At 47.0% G+C, this 23910-nt stretch overlaps 1 protein-coding gene across 1 annotated transcript in view; it reads right to left on the minus strand.

Moving 5' to 3' along the window:
• Window positions 1-23596, minus strand: part of LOC126263302 (neural-cadherin-like) — a 282686-nt gene extending 259090 nt beyond the window's left edge. The window contains exon 1 of the mRNA XM_049960390.1: window positions 22920-23596. The gene's annotated coding sequence lies outside the window, so the exon portion shown is untranslated. The remainder of the gene's footprint in view (window positions 1-22919) is intronic.
• Between the last annotated feature and the right edge of the window lie 314 nt (window positions 23597-23910).

Consider the following 23910-nt stretch of genomic DNA (forward strand, 5'->3'; position numbering starts at 1 on the left):
AGTTCTCAGGGCACAAGAGCTCCATGTCATATCACTGTTCTGCTGATAGATTCAAGACCTGGATTCCACAGTTCGCACTTTAAAGATCAGGCGAGGTTTCTAGCCACTGGAGACATTTACAAGCACTGGCATAGAGTGCAGCAGTTACTTCATAATTAAAGAGTGCATTATGCAGTAAATATGTCACTCAGTTTGTTTACCTGTAACTTTTTTGGCTAATTTCAAATGGCTCTGAGCACTATGCGACTTAACATCTGAGGTCATCAGTCGCCTAGAACTTAGAACTAATTAAACCTAACTAACCTAAGGACATCACACACATCCATGCCCGAAGCAGGATTCGAACCTGCGACCGTAGCGGTCGCTCGGTTCCAGACTGTATCGCCTAGAACCGCACGGCCACCTCGGCTGGCTGTAACTTTTTTGATCCATGTTACGTGCATATTGTCATCGTATGAACATACCTGCAGCTTTAATTATCACTTGCCTCCATTGTCTATGGTTGTCAATATTGGCTCTGAGCACTATGGGACTTAACATCTATGGTCATCAGTCCCCTAGAACTTAGAACTACTTAAACCTAACTAACATAAGGACATCACACAGCACCCAGTCATCACGAGGCAGAGAAGGTGTCAATATTCTATTCTGTAATTTAATGCATTTCGTGTTAAAGATTACGGTGTGGCAAAGTGTGATATCTAACGTTTTCATTCTTTGTACTTAAGTTCAGTGTTTATGTACAGTGAAACCAAGTGCACATAAATACTGTGTGTGTGCGTGTGTGCGTGTGCGTGTGCGTGTGTGATGACGGAATTGTACTTTATTGGAATTAACTTGTGATCGAACCCACGAGACAGTGAACTGTAAATTTTCTAAAAGATAACGATTTTTTCTTTTCCTAAACATTTCGCTTACTTAATCCTCTTTTTTTGCCAGCATACCTAACTAGCGTCTAGCTGCACATGGTCCTGTAATACCCGCCATTTGATGACGATCCAGCAGTGGCTGGAAAACTAGTTAACGGTGTAATAAATCATACCGACTAATAACCTTGTACTTTAGTCTCTTGAATCTCCATCCAATAAATCGTATCAAATTCTAAAGACTGGTGGTTACTTATAACCATGATACACAATGTTAAGTCACGCTTTTCCCTTGACAAGACATCCGAACCGTTACTCGTTTTCAATGATAAATCCGCTACAGTTGTAAAATTTACTTATTTCTAAAAAGGAAAGCACTACCTAGTTTCAGGACAAATATCCCGTTTTCAGGGTCATATTAAAACGTGAGTCCACAAAGGATGCTTAACTAAGCTTAAAATAGGTTAAAATAGTGCATCCCTGGTACACAGCATGCAAGAGAATATCCTTTTCAATCCTAGGTCTGCCAGAATGAATCTCACAGAGGAGGGACAACGGTCCAGGCTGAGGAGCGCGCCACTCATGGATCCTCATGAAGACAGGTGGTCTTTCGAACACAGGGCTGCATTGACACCCATCAGGGCAATACTAAGCGTAACAGATAGTTGAAATACCGGTGGCAGCGGCCGTGTACCTGCAGCGTTAGCGAATGGACTGCTCACGCCATCTGACAGTCAAAATTAATGTACCCGCCAACAACTGGTCTAACAGAGACCGCCTATCTGTCTTCATGCCGATCCACGTGTGGCGCACCGCAAAGCCTGGACCGTTGTCCTCCTCTGGAAGAGGCTTTCTGGCAAACCTAGGATATTTTTTACCATGGATGAACTGTTTTAACACAATTAGACTATTTTAACGTTAGTTATGCATCCTTAGTGGACTTACATTTTAATTGCACCCGAAGATGGGACGTATGTGCTGAAACCGGGTAGTGCTTTCCATTTTAGAAACAAATATTTCTTTCAACTATAGCGGATCTTATCATTGACCACAGTCTAAAGTACTCGTCTCCTTAACCGAGGTCGTGAACGCACGCCTCTGTGGTGGCGCTCGACTGGAAAGTAAGTCGTTTCGAAACCTGGTGGCGGATGACATTTTCAGTGCCAATGTTTGGTTGGTAAGGGGAGAAGGGTCATGGCAAATCACCATTTTTGCGCCAATGTCCTGGGTTAAATACCAAATATGTCCGCAGTGTCTCATGACGTGAGAACATGTGACATTGTCGGCGATGATCCGTCCGTCGCGTCGGTGTGGGACTATAAGCTCGGCGGGCCCCTTAGTGCTATGAGAGAGGAATAGGCTATATGCCAGTATCCTGTTTCACACTATCCTTTCCTTTCGTCCGTGACAACACAAACTCAACAACACTGTGCTAGCGCTCATAACAGTGCTCTCTCCTACTTTCCAGCTTCACAGAAGCTCTCGTACATACTTCGCTGGAGTAGCACTTCTGGAAAAAAAGATATTCCCCAAAAATGGCTTAGGCACAGCCTAGGGGATTGCTTTCACAATGAACTTTCACTCTGCAGCGAAGTGTGTGCTGCTATGATTCTTCCTGGCAGACCGAAACTGTGTGCTGGACTGGGACTCGAACCTTGAACCTTCCACGGGCAATAATGTTACCGAGTAAAGTGCGATGACTGCATCAACCTGACTGTGGGAAAAGGTGAGACTTTTGGAAGAATTTTAAGGAAATGTAATCCGTGCACGAAAGAAGAGACGTGCGAAACACTTGCTGGATGTATCAGTCTGGAAGCCTTGCCAGGCTGTATTAACAAAAGATTTAAGATTCAACGAAGAGCGTTTCGTCACGGTATTATTTAATAAGCGCGAGTGTGATACAGAGAGCCGGCCGCTGTGGCCGAGCGTTTCTAGGCGCTTCAGTCCGGAACTGTGCTGCTGCTACGGTCGCAGGTTCGAATCCTGCCTCGGGAACAGATGTGTGTGATGTCCTTAGGTTACATAGTTTTAAGTAGTCCTAAGTCTCGGGGACTGATGACCTCAGATGTTAAGTCCAATAGTGCTTAGAGGTTTTTTTTTCTTTTTTTTCTTTTTTTTCTTTTTTTTTACAGAGACGCTCATGAAACTCCTAGCGGCAGACGCTACAAGAGATGTGCATCACGCAGAGAAACACGCTTAAAATGCCGACGAGATATGCTTGATAGGCCCCAAGAAGAGAGTAGGCAACACAATACTTCCTTTCACACACATCTACGAAATGACCGCGTCTAGTAAACCGGAACAAGTACAGACCATACTCAGGCTTCCTGACTGCCATGCACAATTCACGAACAGGACAGAAAAGCGGGATGCAATACTATTGCCAAAAGTAACCTCCTCCACATAACGCAAGGTTGCTTGCGGAGTGCAAGTGTAGATGAAGATCAGAAACATAACCTGTCTGCGTTCTTTGGAGCTAAAGAATGGCTTTTTTTGGACGTATTTCGCTGGTACATAATTTGGGGAGTAGTGCTTAAGCTACACAAATATTTGAAAGACGCAACTAAATATTTGACAATTTTGTTTGGGGTGACCATTTTCGGCAGCAAGTATATAGATGTTCCAATATTGTCCATCATTCGCAGCTGAGCAGTTGACCCAGGCGGGGGCCTGCTCTCTGATACCGGCGTAGCCAGAGGACACTTGTGTCGTAAATAAGCTGAAAACGGCGTAGCTGCCAGAGGACGGTCTTCAGAGCGCCTTGAACAACGCACGTCGCTGAACGCTTCCCAGCGATAAGCGGCAAGACCTCTGGCTCAAAGTTTCCGCAACTTCGGTTGCAAAATTCTCCAGCGCAGCTCTCCCGTTCTCTGTTAGGGTATTTCAATGCCATGGGCCCGGTCACGTCAGATAACCCCGCGCACTGTAGGCCGCTCTCTTCCTCCTGCGAGCTCTCGCGCCGCACACTGCACTTTACGCAAGAGAAGTCTTAGGGACCGCCCTCTTCTATAGGCACACAAAATATTTTTTGTCTCACGAAAAAGCAAAACTGTCGTTTTCGGAAGAAAAGCAGAATTGCGTGCACTCACAAGCTTGCCTTAATGAAAATATCCTTTTGCAGGGGAGATGGCCTATATTCCTGCATATCCCTCCCAATGATCCGCAGCAAGGCTGCGGCACAAGAGGCGGAGCTGCCGACTGCTCCCGTCGACGTTTCCGTCCCGCTCAGCGCGCATCTGGAGGGGATGACCCAACTCCAGCAAGACCTCACTGCAGCGAATCAGGCGGCTTGTGCTTAGCAAAAGAAGGAGCTCATCGAACCACATACAGCCGGAGGCGACAAATCACAAACAAAAACACCAACACCATACACGCAACCAGCTTTCACACTAAAAATGCCATGACAATCGCGGCTGCGGCCCCCGAGTCGACAGAGCCGAATCGGGGGATCTCAGAAGAACAGCGGGACGACAACGACGGACCTTGGCAGTTGGCAGTTTCTAGACGCAAACACAAAGAACACACACACGGGTATATGAGCCCACAAACTCACAAGGCAAAAGCTGAGTGCTTTTGCCAACACCAGCTACACAGTTACAAGTACCATCAACACAAGGAGCCCCACAAACAATACTGGAGCAGCTAACCAACACGGCTCCACCCAAGCAGTTATGCGGAAAAACAACACTGACCGGCTTCCCACCGCTCATAATACGCAACTATACTTGCATCAGCAAGCTAAACAAACGTTTTGTAGAAAAATAGTCCCCCACCATATACCACCCTAAACTCTCAGGAGACCACGCATCACTGTATGTGGGAAACAACACAGGTTACACAAACCTCAACTTCCGCAACGCGGAGGGAGTAGAGCACCACATATACAGGACCCCAGATGAAAAGATACAAATGCATGTCGTAATAGGAGTCGATATGACAAACCCCGACAATATGCTACAGGAAGAAACATCTGCCCTCGGCTGGGATTGCGTGAGCGTGAGCCGAATCCATGATTTCTTCACACACATTCCACAACCAAACTACCTAGTGGAGCAAGCCCACACGGCTCACTCCCGGTCCTGCTTCATATGGTCGTAGTGGTAGCAATATACACACCACTGCGTGCCCCTCGACAGGGTCACCGCAGCCAGTGGTTTGGCCATGCGGCCACACGATGTGGCCTGGCACATCGATACCGGAAACGCGCTAGAAACCCCACAGCACAGCCGCGCGGGGTAGCCGCAGCGTTCTGAGTCGCCTAGCCAAGGTTCGAGCGGCTTTCCCCGTCCGAGGTTCGAGTCCTCCTTCGGGCATGTGCGTGTCCTTACCGTACGTTAGTTTAAGTCAGATTAAGTAGTGTGTAAGCTTAGGGACCGATGACCTCAGCAGTTTGGTCCCGCAGAAACTTATCACCATCACCACACAGCACATCACAGCAAACCAGGCATAATCATAAAATACGCCAACTATGGTAGTGCCCACGTGACGAATTACAAAGGGCGCGACTCATAAAGAAGCTCTGTGGCGTACAGACGTCAAAGAAAACCAAGCGGCCGCTAGAACAGCTCCAAGCTCAAAAATGGTTCAAATGGCTCTGAGCACTATGGAACTCAACTGCTGTGGTCATAAGTCCCCTAGAACTTAGAACTACTTAAACCGAACTAACCTAAGGACAGCACACAACACCCAACCATCACGAGGCAGAGAAAATCCCTGACCCCGCCGGGAATCGAACCCAGGAACCCGGGCGTGGGAAGCGAGAACGCTACCGCACGACCACGAGATGCGGGCAGCTCCAAGCTCCCCCCCTCCCCCTTTTCACCAGCCCAGTGAGGATCGGAATCTCCTTTGCCGGCGTTTTAAGTGGTAAGGGAAGGGCCGAGAACGCCTAGAGATCCACAAACACACAAAACACTTCCCCAGTAACAGAACCACAACAAACACACACAATGGCTGAAACCACTCCCTCACCTGTACCAACATCATTCACCCAAAACAACACGGATTCGACTCTGATTGCGCCAGTCACAGAAGACACACCACCAACACACGGGCCACCAAAAACCCCGGGAAGGAAGCAAAGGAACCCAAAAAAAAACCCAAAAGGGAAACACTTCCGTATCACAACAAAGAAACCGACAACGAAACAAGCAAACTCAGACACGCAGTCAAAAACGAAGTCAAACCACGACTCACATTACTCCCCACCTCACCGTACCATCAACAAAGGCGATTACAAATGAGACACAAAACACGAAGTCTCAAGCCGAAACATCCAGAACGCCACCAGTACTACAGCCAGCACAGCGACCGACATAACGAAATCCTCATAACAATAGGTGGAGGAGTGGAGACACTATTTCCCACTCACACATGGGTTAAGATCGTCCAGAGAGCCTTAAACATCGTCATCACACAAGGCACACAGCTCTTCGTGGCAGCTCCCGGCCAGCGCTTGGCTGCGATACAGTCAGCTCTCACCACACTGCCTACACTCTTCCATGTATAATATACAACAACCGTCCCAACACGCAAACAACGATACACTGACACAGATCCAGTTCTGGAATGCAGACGGGATCAGAACAAAAGGGCTGAATTAGCCACGTTCATCGAGGAGAAGGAAATCCGGATCGCTCCCGCCAACGAAACTAAACTCCAGTCACACAGACTACGCTTCCTAGCCCTTGCGTCTACCGTACCGACCGATTGTACGGCGCGGCTGCTGGTGGAACGGCAGTTACCAAATCAAATGGTTGAAATGGCTCTGAGCACTATGGGACTTAACAGCTGAGGTCATCAGTCCCCTAGAACTTAGAAATGCTTAAACCTAACTAAGGACATCACACACATCCATGCCCGAGGCAGGATTCGAACCTGCGACCGTAGCGGTCGCGCGGTTCCAGACTGAAGCGTCTAGAACCGCTCGGCCACTCCGGCCAGCACGGCAGTTACCATACAACACACAAACATCGAGGCCCCGGCACTTAAAAGATCAGAGGCCACGTCCTTCAGGGTCAAGTTCATCGGAGCCAACACATCTGTAAACAATCCTCGCGGTAACATCACACCACGCGATATCAGCACGAAACTCAGCACAGCACCACAGTCGATCTTAACTCTAAACACACTAGCGCCGGCCGAGCCGACGCACATATCCTACCTCAAGGAACACAGACCAGACGTGACAGCCATAGCCATAATCAGCGGAATCACAGTCACACTCAGCATTGAAGTTGTAAACGCTCTGGCCTCAAAATACACCCCTATAATACTTCACACGGAAGAGACACAGCAGTACAATGAACCACGCAGGATACTGAATTATAAGCCCTCGAATTGGGCACTGTTCAAGGAAACGGCTGACAGTCGTATACTCAAGACACTACTCTGTGTGAAGGTCCGTGGAGCTTGTGTATCGTGGAGCTTTGTTTGTGATACGCAGCTCTTTGTTCTACATGATCTGCAGGCGGCGCAGACGTGTTGGAGACGCATATACCCAGACTGGAGCTGCATACGTCATCAGTGATCTAATTAGTGTTGTGTACCTGGACCTCGACACCCTCCTATTCAGTCTACTGTACCTGTTGAGAATAGGGTAGAGCTGCCTGAGCCTCGTGTTAGCTCGGTTGGTAGCATATTCAGTGTGGTCCCCCCATGTAAGTTTCTCGTCCAGCCAGATACCGAGGCATCTGACTTTCTTACAGAAACGTACTGGATTTGTGCTTAGTGTTATTCTTCTGCATTTTTGATGTTTGTGTAGATGTTTCGGTGTAGATGTTTCGGTACGCGTGTGAACAGTACAGCCTCACACTTGTCGACGTTTATTTTAATATGCCATTTTTCCAGCCAAGGATCGGCAGTTCTGAGTGCTGTCTGTAATCAAGAGTTAACGTTTGAGGATTTCCAGTCTTGCGCTAGGATGGCTGTCATCTGCGTAGATAGCTACCATCACGTTTTGTGTAGCTGCGAAGTCATTGATGTAGACGTTAAACAAGAGGGGCCCTAGGGAACTGCCTCGGCATACTCCTGCTTCTATACCGTGTTGTGTTACTGTTTGCCCTGAACGTCAGCGTAGAAGCATCTTTTGGTGAGATATGAGTGTGTGGGTCGTATGAGTCCGTCGGGGAAACCAGTATCAGTGTGTTTGCGAATGAGACCGTTGTGCCATAGACGATCGAAGGCCTTTTCGATGTCCAGGAGCACCACCCCTGTAGCTTTGTTGGTGTTGTATCTGTCTGTGTTATATGCTCCAGAACAGAGAGGAGTTACTGTGTAGTGGAGTGGCGATTGCTGAATCCGAATTGCTCTGCCCTCAGGGTGTTATTGGTGATGCAGTGTCTAGTGAGACGTTTGGGAATTACTTTCTCAACAACTTTGCAGAGCGAACACAGCAGGCTGATGGGTTGGTAATTTTGCGGCCTTTCCCTGGCTTCATGAACATCAGGGCCTTGGCCAACTTCCAGTAGTCAGTAAAGTTCAAAAATGGTTCAAGCAGCTTTAAGCACTATGGGACTTAACATCTGAGGTCATCAGTCCCCTAGACTTAGAACTACTACTTAAACCTATCTAATCTAAGGACATCAAACACATCCATGCCCGAGGCAGGATTCGAACCTGCGACCGTAGCAGCAGCGCAGTTCCGGACTGAAGCGCCTAGAACCGCTCGGCCACAGCGGCCGGCAGTCAGTGAAATGTTGGTGCTGTAAGGCGACATTCGTGATGTGAGTTAGGTACTGTATAGCTTTATCTGTGAACACCTGGAGGACACGGCTTTGAGTGCCATCGGGACCAGGAGCCTTTCTAGCTGTGTATGCTAGATGACCCATGTGATTTCGTGTGTGCTAGTGGGCTTATTGTGTCGCGCGTGGGCTGGGTAACAAGTCGTGTGCCCTCCTGGTCCGTTTCAAGTATCAGTGTTGGATGGGAAGGAACCAGATTCGGTGTGAATGTCCTGGTCATCAGTTCTGCCTTCTCCTCCATGCAGTATTCTGGTCATCAGGTCCTTGTAGAGTTGGTGCGTAGTGTTTCTCCTTGATGAAGTGACGGGCTAATTTCCACACACCAGGCTGAGTGGCATATAAGCCTGCCAATATGTTGTCCCACTGTGTATTTTAAAATACGCTGGTCCTTCAGTATCCTGCGTGGTTCATTGCACTGCTGTGTCTCTTCCGTGTAAGTATTACAGGTATGTCGTTTGAGACCAGAACGTTTACAACTTCAAAGTTGAGTGTGACTGATCAAGAATTCAAAAAACTCGCCACACGACTGTACAGGAAAACGAAACATTCGAAGAATCCTTCCAGCCTTAACCTGGAAACTACGATCAGAACCATAGATGCAAACATAACTGTCCAAAAACATTACTAGTTAGAAAGAATGAACAACTTATGGGCAGCACCATGAAGCCCTGCAGCACGGCAAAGCTAACTGCAGTGTCAACTGTAGACCAGCCGACCTACCGGCAACGCAAAAAAAATGGTTCAAATGGCTCTGAGCACTATGGGACTTAACTGTTGATACCCGAAATTAACAACTTCACCTATGCATGATCTGTCGCAGACAGCAAGAAAACCGCTACTGCTCTTACTGGCCGACCAGACTATCTTAGAGGCTTTTTTTCCCTTGGCTCTTGCCTTAGCATTTTCCCCCCTCTCCTCTTGAAACCGCTACCATTCGTTCGCTTTTAGTTCACTGTGCATCTCCTCGATGTGACGGTATTAGTGGGTAATCCTGCACAGACGAACGGATGACATCACGGTCCACATCCTATGAAGTTCTCGATTGGTAACTAACAAATACGCAGGTGATAGTAGAACTTTTGTGATCGTGACCACGACGGTGTGGGCGTGGAGGGGCTCCGCCCTTTATTTTAAAAAAGTCCACCTTAACTTACAACCACTAATGTTTGTAATTTACTCAGCCGCTCCCTTAGAGACAAGTATTTCTTTGGTAACAACTACTCTGTAACAAGCAGTGTGGCCCCAATCAATGAAATTAAAGATAAGCCGTTCACTGTATCCTCCTGATTAGTCGCTCTGGACATTAAAAACTTGTTCACAGACGTTGCGGTATGTGAGATCGAAATTATTAAAAATAGCTTTCTCAAGAAAATCACGAGACAGGAAATCTCTGAGTTTATAGAGCTGCTGTAGCTTTTCATTTAACAATAAATATTACAGCCACAAAACTTGGATGGCTACGGGATCAAGCATTTCGGACAATAGCAGATGTTCCTGTTAGCAATATGGGAGAGAATATTTTAAATTCTGACCATCCTTCAATGAAAAAAGTAGCATATTATAAACGCTTTGTCGAAAATACGCTGTTTCTTATAGGTGGAATTGAGGAGAACAATGATAAAAGGATTGGTAAATTTAATAGGTCCCACGAGAAAATGGACTTCATTGTAGAGCTCGAAATTATTGGTTGTATTTCGAGTTTGCATCTTGAGGTAATGCGGCAAGACGAATCACAGTCTCGTATATCTTCAAAACGTCAACAGCGATGGATGTGATTCGTAATCAGCTTTACCAGCCGCAAATTTATAAAGAAGCGTCATTTAGAAGCTTTATGAAAGGAGACTTTAATGTATTCAACATTCTTAAACAGAAAGTACTAAGCCGCGCGGCATTGGCCGAGCGGTCTTAGGCGCTGCAGTCATGGATTGTGCGGCTGGTCCCGGCGGAGGTTCGAGTCCTTCCTCGGGCATGGGTGTGAGTGTTTGTCCTTATGATAATTTAGGTTAAGTAGTGTGTAAGCTTAGGGACTAATGACCTTAGCAGCAAAGTCCCATAAGATTTCACACACACACACACACACACACACACACACACACACACAGAAAGTACTAAATAAGGGATATGATATGAGGATGGTGAATCGTCTTGTTCATAGGGCAAGAAGAGACAGAAGAGGAAATGGATAAAGATGAAAAGATCGTTATTGTACCGTGTTATGGGAAAATTTCACAAAAGTGTAGTACGTTTTTAGGCCATACAATGTTCGGTTGGCATTCACAGCAGAAAACGTAGTCAGATATAATTTAAAGCATGTAGTTGGGAACATATAAGAATATTTGAACAGGTACAGTGAGGCGCAAAATATACAAGAAATTTTCGGCAAGATATAGACAGCGTGCAGGCACTTTTAGGCTGGGTAACAGTGGTGAACTGGTGACTGCCAAACATATGAGACTGGCCACTCCCTAAAAGCATATAAGAGGATTTAGAGGTGATGCATGTAGAGCAGAAACGAAGAAAGCTTGACCTACCTAAAGAAGTTGAAACAACAGTTCATCGGGTTATGTTTGATACAGAACTTAATATACAAGTGAGTGAGAGTGGTAGTGCTTTCTTCAGTGGTCTTTTGGTCTTTTTTAAGGCTAGCGTCAAAACGGTATGTGTGAGACGTTTCGCATAGATAACCATTGGTTTGTTGTCTCGTCATGTCGCTTGTAACACCACTGGAATGTTACGGTACTGCTGATGGCTCAGTGTAACTGTTGGAGCTGTATACAGGTTTACTGAACGAGTCAGTGCACGGAGAGGTAGCTGATAGCAGTGGTGATCGCCACTATAGGAAAGGAACGGTACGAAGGCGGTAGCATGGATAAGCGCAGCAGAAAATCTGGTGTTGCAGCTTTTAAAGTAAAACAAGAAATTCACGTTTAACTAACTTTCTTTGTTCTTACTTTTTTACTTGCCTCGTTTTTTAAGCGCATGTTTATGCAGGGTTAACACATACAATCAGATGAAGGGAGCTTGACTCCCGAAACGCGTTGCTGAAGATTATGTTCCTAACATCAGCAGTTGTATTGTGAATTAATTATAACAGGGTAAATATTCGTTTCGTAAATTCTAATGCCTATTATTGCTACAATTTAATATTTATTTGTATTTAAGACGCGATCGTCTTTTTTACTCGTAGGCTATTTACGGCATCTCCAGTGGGATTTTTTGGAATATACACTCCTGGAAATTGAAATAAGAACACCGTGAATTCATTGTCCCAGGAAGGGGAAACTTTATTGACACATTCCTGGGGTCAGATACATCACATGATCACACTGACAGAACCACAGGCACATAGACACAGGCAACAGAGCATGCACAGTGTCGGCACTAGTACAGTGTATATCCACCTTTCGCAGCAATGCAGGCTGCTCTTCTCCCATGGAGACGATCGTAGAGATGCTGGATGTAGTCCTGTGGAACGGCTTGCCATGCCATTTCCACCTGGCGCCTCAGTTGGACCAGCGTTCGTGCTGGACGTGCAGACCGCGTGAGACGACGCTTCATCCAGTCCCAAACATGCTCAATGGGGGACAGATCCGGAGATCTTGCTGGCCAGGGTAGTTGACGTACACCTTCTAGAGCACGTTGGGTGGCACGGGATACATGCGGACGTGCATTGTCCTGTTGCAACAGCAAGTTCCCTTGCCGGTCTAGGAATGGTAGAACGATGGGTTCGATGACGGTTTGGATGTACCGTGCACTATTCAGTGTCCCCTCGACGATCACCAGTGGTGTACGGCCAGTGTAGGAGATCGCTCCCCACACCATGATGCCGGGTGTTGGCCCTGTGTGCCTCGGTCGTATGCAGTCCTGATTGTGGCGCTCACCTGCACGGCACCAAACACGCATACGACCATCATTGGCACCAAGGCAGAAGCGACACTCATCGCTGAAGACGACACGTCTCCATTCGTCCCTCCATTCACGCCTGTCGCGACACCACTGGAGGCGGGCTGCACGATGTTGGGGCGTGAGCGGAAGACGGCCTAACGGTGTGCGGGACCGTAGCCCAGCTTCATGGAGACGGTTGCGAATGGTCCTCGCCGATACCCCAGGAGCAACAGTGTCCCTAATTTGCTGGGAAGTGGCGGTGCGGTCCCCTACGGCACTGCGTAGGATCCTACGGTCTTGGCGTGCATCCGTGCGTCGCTGCAGTCCGGTCCCAGGTCGACGGGCACGTGCACCTTCCGCCGACCACTGGCGACAACATCGATGTACTGTGGAGACCTCACGCCCCACGTGTTGAGCAATTCGGCGGTACGTCCACCCGGCCTCCCGCATGCCCACTATACGCCCTCGCTCAAAGTCCGTCAACTGCACATACGGTTCACGTCCACGCTGTCGCGGCATGCTACCAGTGTTAAAGACTGCGATGGAGCTCCGTATGCCACGGCAAACTGGCTGACACTGACGGCGGCGGTGCACAAATGCTGCGCAGTTAGCGCCATTCGACGGCCAACACCGCGGTTCCTGGTGTGTCCGCTGTGCCGTGCGTGTGATCATTACTTGTACAGCCCTCTCGCAGTGTCCGGAGCAAGTATGGTGGGTCTGACACACCGGTGTCAATGTGTTCTTTTTTCCATTTCCAGGAGTGTATATAGGACTCAGATCACGGGTGCCTGTGGCCGTATATATATACACTCCTGGAAATGGAAAAAAGAACACATTGACACCGGTGTGTCAGACCCACCATACTTGCTTCGGACACTGCGAGAGGGCTGTACAAGCAATGATCACACGCACGGCACAGCGGACACACCAGGAACCGCGGTGTTGGCCGTCGAATGGCGCTAGCTGCGCAGCATTTGTGCACCGCCGCCGTCAGTGTCAGCCAGTTTGCCGTGGCATACGGAGCTCCATCGCAGTCTTTAACACTGGTAGCATGCCACGACAGCGTGGACGTGAACCGTATGTGCAGTTGACGGACTTTGAGCGAGGGCGTATAGTGGGCATGCGGGAGGCCGGGTGGACGTACCGCCGAATTGCTCAACACGTGGGGCGTGAGGTCTCCACAGTACATCGATGTTGTCGCCAGTGGTCGGCGGAAGGTGCACGTGCCCGTCGACCTGGGACCGGACCGCAGCGACGCACGGATGCACGCCAAGACCGTAGGATCCTACGCAGTGCCGTAGGGGACCGCACCGCCACTTCCCAGCAAATTAGGGACACTGTTGCTCCTGGGGTATCGGCGAGGACCATTCGCAACCGTCTCCATGAAGCTGGGCTACGGTCCCGCACACCGTTAGGCCGTCTTCCGCTCACGCCCCAACATCGTGCAGCCCGCCTCCAGTGGTGTCGCGACAGGCGTGAATGGAGGGACGAATGGAGACGTGTCGTCTTCAGCGATGAGAGTCGCTTCTGCCTTGGTGCCAATGATGGTCGTATGCGTGTTTGGCGCCGTGCAGGTGAGCGCCACAATCAGGACTGCATACGACCGAGGCACACAGGGCCAACACCCGGCATCATGGTGTGGGGAGCGATCTCCTACACTGGCCGTACACCACTGGTGATCGTCGAGGGGACACTGAATAGTGCACGGTACATCCAAACCGTCATTGAACCCATCGTTCTACCATTCCTAGACCGGCAAGGGAACTTGCTGTTCCAACAGGACAATGCACGTCCGCATGTATCCCGTGCCACCCAACGTGCTCTAGAAGGTGTAAGTCAACTACCCTGGCCAGCAAGATCTCCGGATCTGTCCCCCATTGAGCATGTTTGGGACTGGATGAAGCGTCGTCTCACGCGGTCTGCACGTCCAGCACGAACGCTGGTCCAACTGAGGCGCCAGGTGGAAATGGCATGGCAAGCCGTTCCACAGGACTACATCCAGCATCTCTACGATCGTCTCCATGGGAGAAGAGCAGCCTGCATTGCTGCGAAAGGTGGATATACACTGTACTAGTGCCGACATTGTGCATGCTCTGTTGCCTGTGTCTATGTGCCTGTGGTTCTGTCAGTGTGATCATGTGATGTATCTGACCCCAGGAATGTGTCAATAAAGTTTCCCCTTCCTGGGACAATGAATTCACGGTGTTCTTATTTCAATTTCTAGGAGTATATATATATATATATATATATATATATATATATATATATATATATATGGCCAGAGGCACCCGTGATCTGAATCTTGTTTGCAAGCAGGCGATTCCCAATGGTCTCCGATGACACAGAATACGCAACATGTACCTGGCTTTCGTTCTTGGATGATATTCGGTCAGCCATCGCTGCTCACAGCTCGTACAGCGTCTGTACTACGCGGACGTCCCGAACCTGGTCTACAGGAGTGTGGGAATGTCCCACAGAACACTGTTACAGCAGCGACACACCACCGATACAATGTGCGAAACATGTGCAGCTATCCGTCGATACGTTCATGCAGTTTCTCTCTGGCCCACAGTGCGATACGTTTAAGTGACTGAAGTTCTTCAACAGGAGTACGTACTTGCTGGTGAGACATGGTTGAGCCCTACAACGAATGTTTCAAACACCGTTCACCTCTAAACTCAGCACAGTTACCGCCTGCAGAGTGAAAACAGAGGGTGCACAGACATGCCTACTGAGTGTTACCTGGTCGCCGATACAACCCCTCGATATTCACGTATATTCTCTGGTGTTAGTTTGTTACGTGTTCATTAGATCATTTGAACGATTCTTTTACCGAAATGATGTGGAACGAGTCATTTTACAGGATAAGTATACATGATCAGTGTTAACATTAATGAACATTAGTCCCACTCGTGCAATTACACCAAATTTTTTCCCTTTCTGGCTGCCAGTTTATACATAGAAATTCAGCAGTGGAATAGGCGGAGATGTCTAGGAGAAACGATTTTAAATTAGATTCAAAACTTTCTTCACTACCGGTAGGAAATTTTATGATAGAAAATATTTGTTGCTGCGTACTGAACTCCTTTCTGAGCCACGGACAGGTTTGGCTGGCTCTGAGCACTATGGGATTTAACATCTATGGTCATCAGTCCCCTAGAACTTAGAACTACTTAAACCTAACTAACCTAAGGACAGTCACACAACACCCAGTCATCACGAGGCAGAGAAAATCCCTGACCCCGCCGGGAATCGAACCCGCGAACACGGGCGTGGGAAGCGAGAACGCTACCGTACGACCACGAGCTGCGGACTTGACAGGTTTAACCATGGATAATTAAGGTTATTTTTCCCTCTAGTGTTGTAGGTCAATCGGGCAGGTAGGTTAGAAAATTTAAAAAGGGAAATGGATAGGTTAAAATTATAGTGGGAAGGGAATTAGTGAACTTCGGTGGCAGGAGGAATTAGTAAAGTTCGGTGGCAGGAGGAACAAGACTTTTGGTCAGGTGAATACAGGGTTATAAATAGAAAATCAAATAGGGGTAACGCAGGAGTAGGTTTAATAATGAATTAAAAAATAGAAATGCGGGTAAGCTACTACAATCAGCACAGTGAACCCATTATTGTGGCCAAGATAGATACGAAGCCCATGCCTCCCACAGTAGTACAAGTTTATATGCCCACTAGCTCCACAGATAACGAAGAGATTGATGAAATGTATGATGAGATAAAAGAAATTATTCAGACAGTGAAGGGAGACGAAAATTTAATAGTCATGGGTGACTGGAATTCTATAGTAGGAAAAGGAAGAGAAGGAAACGTAGTAGGTGAATATGGAATGGAGTAAGGAATGAAAGAGGAAGCCGCCTGGAAGAATTTTTCACTTAATCATAGCTAACACTTGGTTCAAGAATCATGAAAGAAGGTTGTGTACATGGAAGAAGCTTGGAGATACTGAAAGATTTCAGATTTATTATATAGTGGTAAGACAGAGATTTAGGAACCAGGTTTTAAATTGTAAGTCATTTCCAGGGGCAGATGTGCACTGTGACCACAATCTATTGGTTATGAGCTGTAGATTGAAACTGAAGAAACTGCAAAAAGCTGGGAATTTAAGGAGATGGGACCTGGATAAAGTGACAGAACCAGAGGTTATAGAGAGTTTCAAGGAGAGCATTAGGGAACGACTGACAAGAATGGGTGAAAGAACTACAGTAGAAGAAGAATCGGTAGCTTTGAGAGATGAAATAGTGAAGGCAGCAGAGGATCAAGTATGTAAAAAGATGAGGGCTAATAGAAATCCTTGGGTAACAGAAGAGATATTGAATTTAACTGATGAAAGAAGAAAATACAAAAATGCAGTAAATGAAGCAGGCAAAAAGGAATATAAACGTCTCAAAAATGAGATGCAAAATGGCTAAGCAGGGACGGCTAGAGGACAAATGTAAGGATGTAGAGGCATATATCACTAGGGGTAAGATAGATACTGGCTACCGGGAAATTAAGGAGACCTTTGCAGAAAAGAGAACCACTTGCATGAATATCAAGAGCTAATGAGGAGGTATGGAATAGAATTGGGGAGAAGAGAAATTTGTGGCACAAGTTGACCAGGAGAAGGGATCGCTTGGTAGGATATATTCTGAGGCATCAAGGGATCACCAATTTAGTACTGGAGGGCAGCGTGGAGGGTAAAAATCGTAGAGGGAGACCAAGAGATGAATACATTAAACAGATTCAGAAGGATGTAGGTTGCAGTACGTATTGGGAGATGAAGAAGCTTGCACAGGATACAGTAGTATGGAGAGCTGCATGAAACCAGTCTCTGGACTGAATACAACAACAACAACAACAACAACAACAACAGTGTTTTAGGTATGTATATCACTGTTCTTCTCAAATTGCGATAGATTATTTAAGACGAATTTCATTAGCGAATATATGCATTGTGACGGCGCCTTTAAAATGCCTAGCTCCTTGCTGAGGTACCTGCATGAAGTACATAGGTGAACAGCACGTATTATTCTTACTACTCGTTATTGTACAATAAATATTTTCTTTCAAAGTTCCCCAGAAAAGTATTCCGTACGACATTATTGAGTGTAAAAATGCGAAATATGTCGGGAAACTGATATGTTTTTTTTTTTTTCAAGATTAGCAGTTATACGAAGACCAAAAGTAGTTGTAGTTAATTGTTCATAAATATGTACACCCAAAAATTTAGTGTTATCAATCATATTTACTAGCTCCTGCTCACGTGCTAGATCAATTTTGGTATGATTCTATTTGTTATTCAGAACTGAATGTAATGTGTTTCTTTCTCTAAATTTAGTGAGAGTCCATTTTCAGAGAACCACTTAATGATTCGTTGTAAAACATCATTTACGACCTTTTCTGTTGCTTCTTTTTCCAATGCGATTTATTGTAACACTGGTATTGTCTGAAAAACGTACCAGTTTTGGTTGTTGAATGTTAAGTTGGAGGACATTTATGTACAGGGTGACTCGCCTATAACTTGCATCGCAAATATTGTGGGAATGGAAATTGGTTGGTAGTCAGAGGCTAGTATTGTTAGTCAGTAAACAGATTGAAATAACACTTAGAAAGCGTACTTTTTGTACAAACATGCAATTTTTAAATGGAACAACGTCTATTGACACTAAAAAACTAAAAGTAGGGTAAAGTAGAATGTCAATGGTGTTTGTCGCAGGATTCTAGTGCGAGCTGTTTACGAGATACAGTATTTTGGAAATTTTTGGTAAGTTCCTATGGGACCAAACTGCTGAGGGCATGGTTCCTAAGCTTACATACTACTTAATCTGACTTAAACTAACGTATGGTAAGGACAACACACACACACACCCATGCCCGAGGGAGGACTCGAACCTCCGATGGGGGGAGCTGCGCGAAGCGTGACAAGGCACCTCAGACCGCATGGCAAGTGTTTGTGCAGTTTCAACCTACATAATTGCTAGGTACGATGTTGTTATGTTTGCTTACAGTGCGGTTATGTATTCCTTGAGTGCACTGCTGTTTGCTAGTCAGTTAGTATATGACAGTCCATGCAGTAGGTCGTGAGTGGACGATAGGATTTAGCAGTGCAGAAAAGCCCGACATCCTCGTAGTGTATGGAGAGTGTAAGAAGAATGTAGTTCTTTCCTGTGTGGTGTATGCGAAAATATATCCCAATACACGTCAACGATCTCGGAGTTATTTATCAAATTCTTCAACTAGTTACTTGACAGTAGCGTAACACCTACACAACGTAGCAGACGGAAACAAATGACGACAGAAGAGGGGGAAATTAATGTTCTTGCTGCTGTTCCAGTTAATCGGCATGTTAGATCCTACACAGTCGTACGAGAAAGTGGCATAAGTCGGGCAAGTGTTCCACGCATTCGTCGTCGACACAGATTCCATGCCTATCACATCTCTTTCCATCAAGAGCTGCACAGAAATGACTATGAGACTCATGTTAACTTCTGTGAATGTGCATTAAGATAGGATACTCGGGATGTATCATGTATCTTGTTAAATGATGAAGCCGCATTTACCAATCACGCCCGGGCAAACAGCCGAAACATGCACAACTGGTCTGTTGACAATCATCGTTGGCTTTGTCAGGTAGAATGTCAGCGTCCATGGAGTGTAAACGTGTAGTATGGAATAGCGAACGACTAGCTCATAGGCGTGTGCATCATAGAGAGAATAATGAACGCGCACAAGCACCGCAGCCTCCTAACATACCACCTGCCACGGATGTTAGAATACGTTCCTTTGCGGACTAGGGGGAACCTGTGGTACTAACATGATGGCTGTCCAACCCATCATGCTCGAAGTACTATTGGATGTCTCCACGAATTGTTTCCCAACCGTTGTATTGGACGCAGAGGACGTCTACCTTGGCCGGCGCCTGTCTGTGATGAAAGCTGAAAGACGCTGTCTACGAGGACATACCAACTACACCCGATGATACGCAATGACGCATTACTGCAGCCTGCTCGGACATCTCCGCTGTAATGCTAGCACGTGTGCAGCAATCATTCCATGCCAGACAGGAAGCGTGCATTGTCGCTACCGGTGGTCACTTTGAAAAAACCTATGATGGTCAATTGTCTCGTTACTGGTCACAGTCCACATAACTATTGTTTGAACTTGGGTTGTTCATTAGTGTGTGCTACCACAGCTATTGTACAAGTGTCGGTGTGAGAATTCTTCAAAGCATGATTCTCGTAGACGAGTTGCACTAGAATCATGCAACAATTACCCTGACATTCTAATTTACTGCACTTTTTGTTTGTTAATGTCAGTAGCCATTGTTGAATTTAAAAAAGTGTATGTCTCTGCAAAAAATACACTTTCCAATTATTATTATAATCTGTTTATTGGCTAACAATACGAGCCCCTGTCCAGCAACCCATTCTGTGAAATCGCCCATCAGTAGCACTCTCTACTTCCGCGATACTTGCAGTGCAAAATTTTAGGTGGTTCACCCTTTAGATAAGGAACAGGGGTGGACCCAAAATTGAACCCTGTGGGATTTCCTTCGTAATTTTTGTTTTACCGCAGTCAGTAAAGTTTTCTACCTTTCCGACATTGTCTGAATTATTCAGCACAACCTTTTGCACTCTGTCAAGTACGATTGAAACCATCTGTGCGTAAAGCCATCAATTCCATAAAACTGGAATTTTTCTAAGAGAGTAACGCGATCTACACAACCGAGGCCTTGGAAATATCACGAGAAGTACCATCTGGTGATCCATTATTATTTAAGACTTGTATTATGTGACGAGTGTATATATAAGTGGCATTCTCAGTCGAGCAACCCTTCTGGAATACAAATTGCGGTATGCATGTCACCGTACATAGTCGTTGGGGGTGCTGGACATTTGTTCTGCGGCTGCGTATTAGAGCAAGAAAACTCGTTTGAATTTGTGAAATGTTTGTTTATAGATGTGAACCTGCAGAAAAAGTATGGAGAAGCGACGCTCGTGAATTTCTGCAGTAAATGACGAGTGGACAGCGGCATCGCCTCCCCGTAGTATCAGCTGCTCAGCGGCTGCGGCGCAGCATTACAGCACAGTACGGCACTACACGCCGCCTGCTTGCAGCCCTGGCCTGTGCTGGCGATTCTGGGACGCGGCGCAGCTCCCAGGTCACGTGCCGGCACAGTCTGTCAGCTTCGTGGCTCTGCCTGGCTTCCATATCAATTTCTGGCTAACGCACTCATTTAAACATCGCCTGACGCCTAACACGACGCCAAGTGACAGACCAGCGGGTGCAGAGACAGCTACGCACGTTATTCGTTCTTCTGCACAGTATTTCAGGACTGGGTACCTGCCAACATTATACTACAAACGATACGGCGGTACTGAACATGTTTTTAGCTCTGGAAGCTTGTAGCGAGGAGTGAAGGGAACAACGTTAATGAGCATTGATTAAAATTAACACTGTGGATGTATGGCGCTAAGCTTTTGGGGCACGTAAATACCTTTAAGCTGCGCATAAAATATTTACCCTTCAATCGGTCTTTCATAAAAAATACCCGTTCTCCAACCGAAATTTGAAAACTAGCTCATCACCAGGAGGCTCACAATGGTATGAACGACATCCAAGGAATCTATATGGACGCTTAACATTCCATCTCGTTTTGTTCATTAAGTTACCCCGAGAAATTTTCTCTTTGGAAGTGTGTGTGTGTGTGCGTGTGTGTGTGTGTGTGTGTGTGTGTGTGTGTGTGTGTGTGTGTCGTACAAACGCTACGTTATCAGTTACTAAGCTATGTCAGTATTTCCTGCCTTGATGTGATTAATACCACGATTCTTGATCTTGAGCTAATTCTCGAAAGCGATTGAAGAATAAATATTTTACACAGCTTTAAGGCGTCTGGCTGTAAAAAAAAAGTATTTCACCCGAAAACATATCCTTTTCTACCTCATCTGATATGCATTCAGGTATTTCTCCCAAGTAGTGTTCTATAGGATAGTGGCGTTAATGAAGGACGAGTGGGATAGTATCTCCGTAGGTTAGCTACGACATAAAGCAGCAGCTCCTAAATTTTTCGTACAGTCGTGCGTAGATCACGTTTCGCAGTATCTTAACTTCACATTTAGTCTCTAACGATAAGTAGGCCTACACAGAGAATGTCGTTGCATGTTAATAAGCTATAGCTATAAACGGTTACAGCGCTAATTCAGTACTTATAAAAACGCTGTTTGTAGCTTATATGCGTGACAAACTTATCTCAAACTAGATCTTAGATCATCTTCCTACGCAACCTGTGGACTGTTTTAACGAAAGCTAGACGTTTAGGTAGACTTCGCATTTCAGTACTGTTGCTGTATTTGCCCTGCTCGGAAATGCATACACTTTTCCTGAAGCATTTCGCCATTAATCTGAAGAGGGCGTTCTCAATACAAGAACGCTAGACTTGCATTCGTTCAAATGGCTCTGAGCACTATGGGACTTAACATCTTAGGTTATCAGTCCCCTAGAACTTAGAACTACTTAAACCTAACTAACCTAAGGACATCACACACATCCATGCCCTAAGCAGGATTCGAACCTGCGACCGTGGCAGTCCCGCGGTTCCGGACTGCAGCGCCTAGAACCGCACGGCCGCCGCGGCCGGCCTTTCATTCGTCATCCGGAAGCCATTCCAAAGTAAACCAATGTCACTGCATTTGGGAAATTGTTTTACGCCGTGCAGACAAACCAATTTATCTTTATTTATTTATTTCGTTTTCTGTTTATGAGATTTGTGGTTCACAGTCTCCCGTTTAATAACTCGTTTGGTTGTTCGGTCTGTCAGCGTCTGTAGCCTAGGAACATTTGCGATTTATATTTACAACATTCGTTTCTTCTTTTTAATTTTAAAATGCATAGGAAATGGCGACCTTGTGCCAGCACCCACTGCTGTCAAATTGTCTGCTTTTCAGTCAAAGAAAATTTTTCCGAAACCTTACTACCTTGTACTTTTAACGTAGTACTACACGAAATTTTCCAGAAAATTGCATCCATAAATGCCTCTAAAATTTGCTTACGCAAGATATTTAAAGTTCATCAAGTGTAAACTTAATCATTTTGAGTAAGAGAATAGCGTATTACCCGCGTGTAGTGCAAATAGAAGCGTGTGCTAAAAATGTTCCATTGATGCTCCAGGGTATAACATTCGAAAGTATAATAGCATCAACATACATCGCGAATTTTAGTTACGCTAAAGATTTCAGTGTTGAGCGAACGTGTTATTACGCACAGGTTTTTATGGCTTATGTGCAGCCCTTAGTTTCTGGTGCCTCTCAGGCATCATTAACTTAGGATTTATCCAATGGGAAAGATATATTTTCGAGAACTAAGCTAGAAATGAGATGGATTTCGTTTGCAGTGTGACTCCTGTTTTTGGATGATGCATGCAGGTCGCCCCGCTTACCTTGCAGAGGTGAGGATTTTAACGCCGGCGACGCCGGAGGGTGTTGGAAGTGGACGTCTTGGAGGGCGGGGCTAGACCCAGGCTGACTGCCTGCCGCCGATCAGCCACTGCAGACGCTCGCTTCCGCGTCGCGTTGCGTCCTAGCAGCTCGGCGCTACCCGAGCCCTCGAGCGCGGCACGTCTTACTCGCCTCGGACAGTACCGTGTCCGTAAAACTGACCGCCGCCGATGAACCGACGTGCAAAGGTCAAAGTGCGCCGCCACTAGCTATGGTCTACAGTACCACGCAAATCGATGCGGGAGAGAGAGAGAGTGAGAGAGATAAAGACGGAGATCACGGAAGATTCGTCCTTTGTGGAAATAGGATGACTGAATAGGGATCCAGTGACACGGCAGTCGAAAAACGTGCGAGCGGAGATCAATAAGAACACGTGCGAGGAGGGCGACTGCGGCAGCAGAGCACGGCAGGGACGCGCAGGCCTCTAGCAGACGACGGCGACGCTCTCCTCTGCTCCAGCCTCCTCCTGCCTTCGCCTCTCTCCCCTCTCAGTCCCGGCGTACACACACGCACAGCTCGCAGGCACCACTGCGAAAACAACACGCGCCGCGCGCACGTGCCGCGCACAAGCAGTAGTACACACGCGGGAGGGGCACTTCCCCTCTGTCACTACGGCAGACACTGCCGCCCGCCTCTTCCGCCGGTGACTGACGCCAGACACGTCTGGCGGCGAAGTGACGGCCGCTCGCTGGGCTCGTCGTACTACGCGCACGCAGCGCCGCCCGTGGCCGCCGGCGGAAGCTGGCGCTGGCCCGCGCTCGGCCGGTCGATACCGCGGCGTCCCGGAGCGACGGCGGCCGTCGTGCCGCGTTCGGCTGCCTCCGCCGGCCGGCTCGCTCGCCTAATGACGGCCGTTCGGTTGTTCCCGTCGTCGGCCATGAGCCTCTCTGTCCCTGTCGCACCTGTTCACCACTACGTTCCACTCACCATCCC

Source organism: Schistocerca nitens, chromosome 6 (genome assembly GCF_023898315.1).
Source record: "Schistocerca nitens isolate TAMUIC-IGC-003100 chromosome 6, iqSchNite1.1, whole genome shotgun sequence".
NCBI classification, from domain to species: domain Eukaryota; kingdom Metazoa; phylum Arthropoda; class Insecta; order Orthoptera; family Acrididae; genus Schistocerca; species Schistocerca nitens.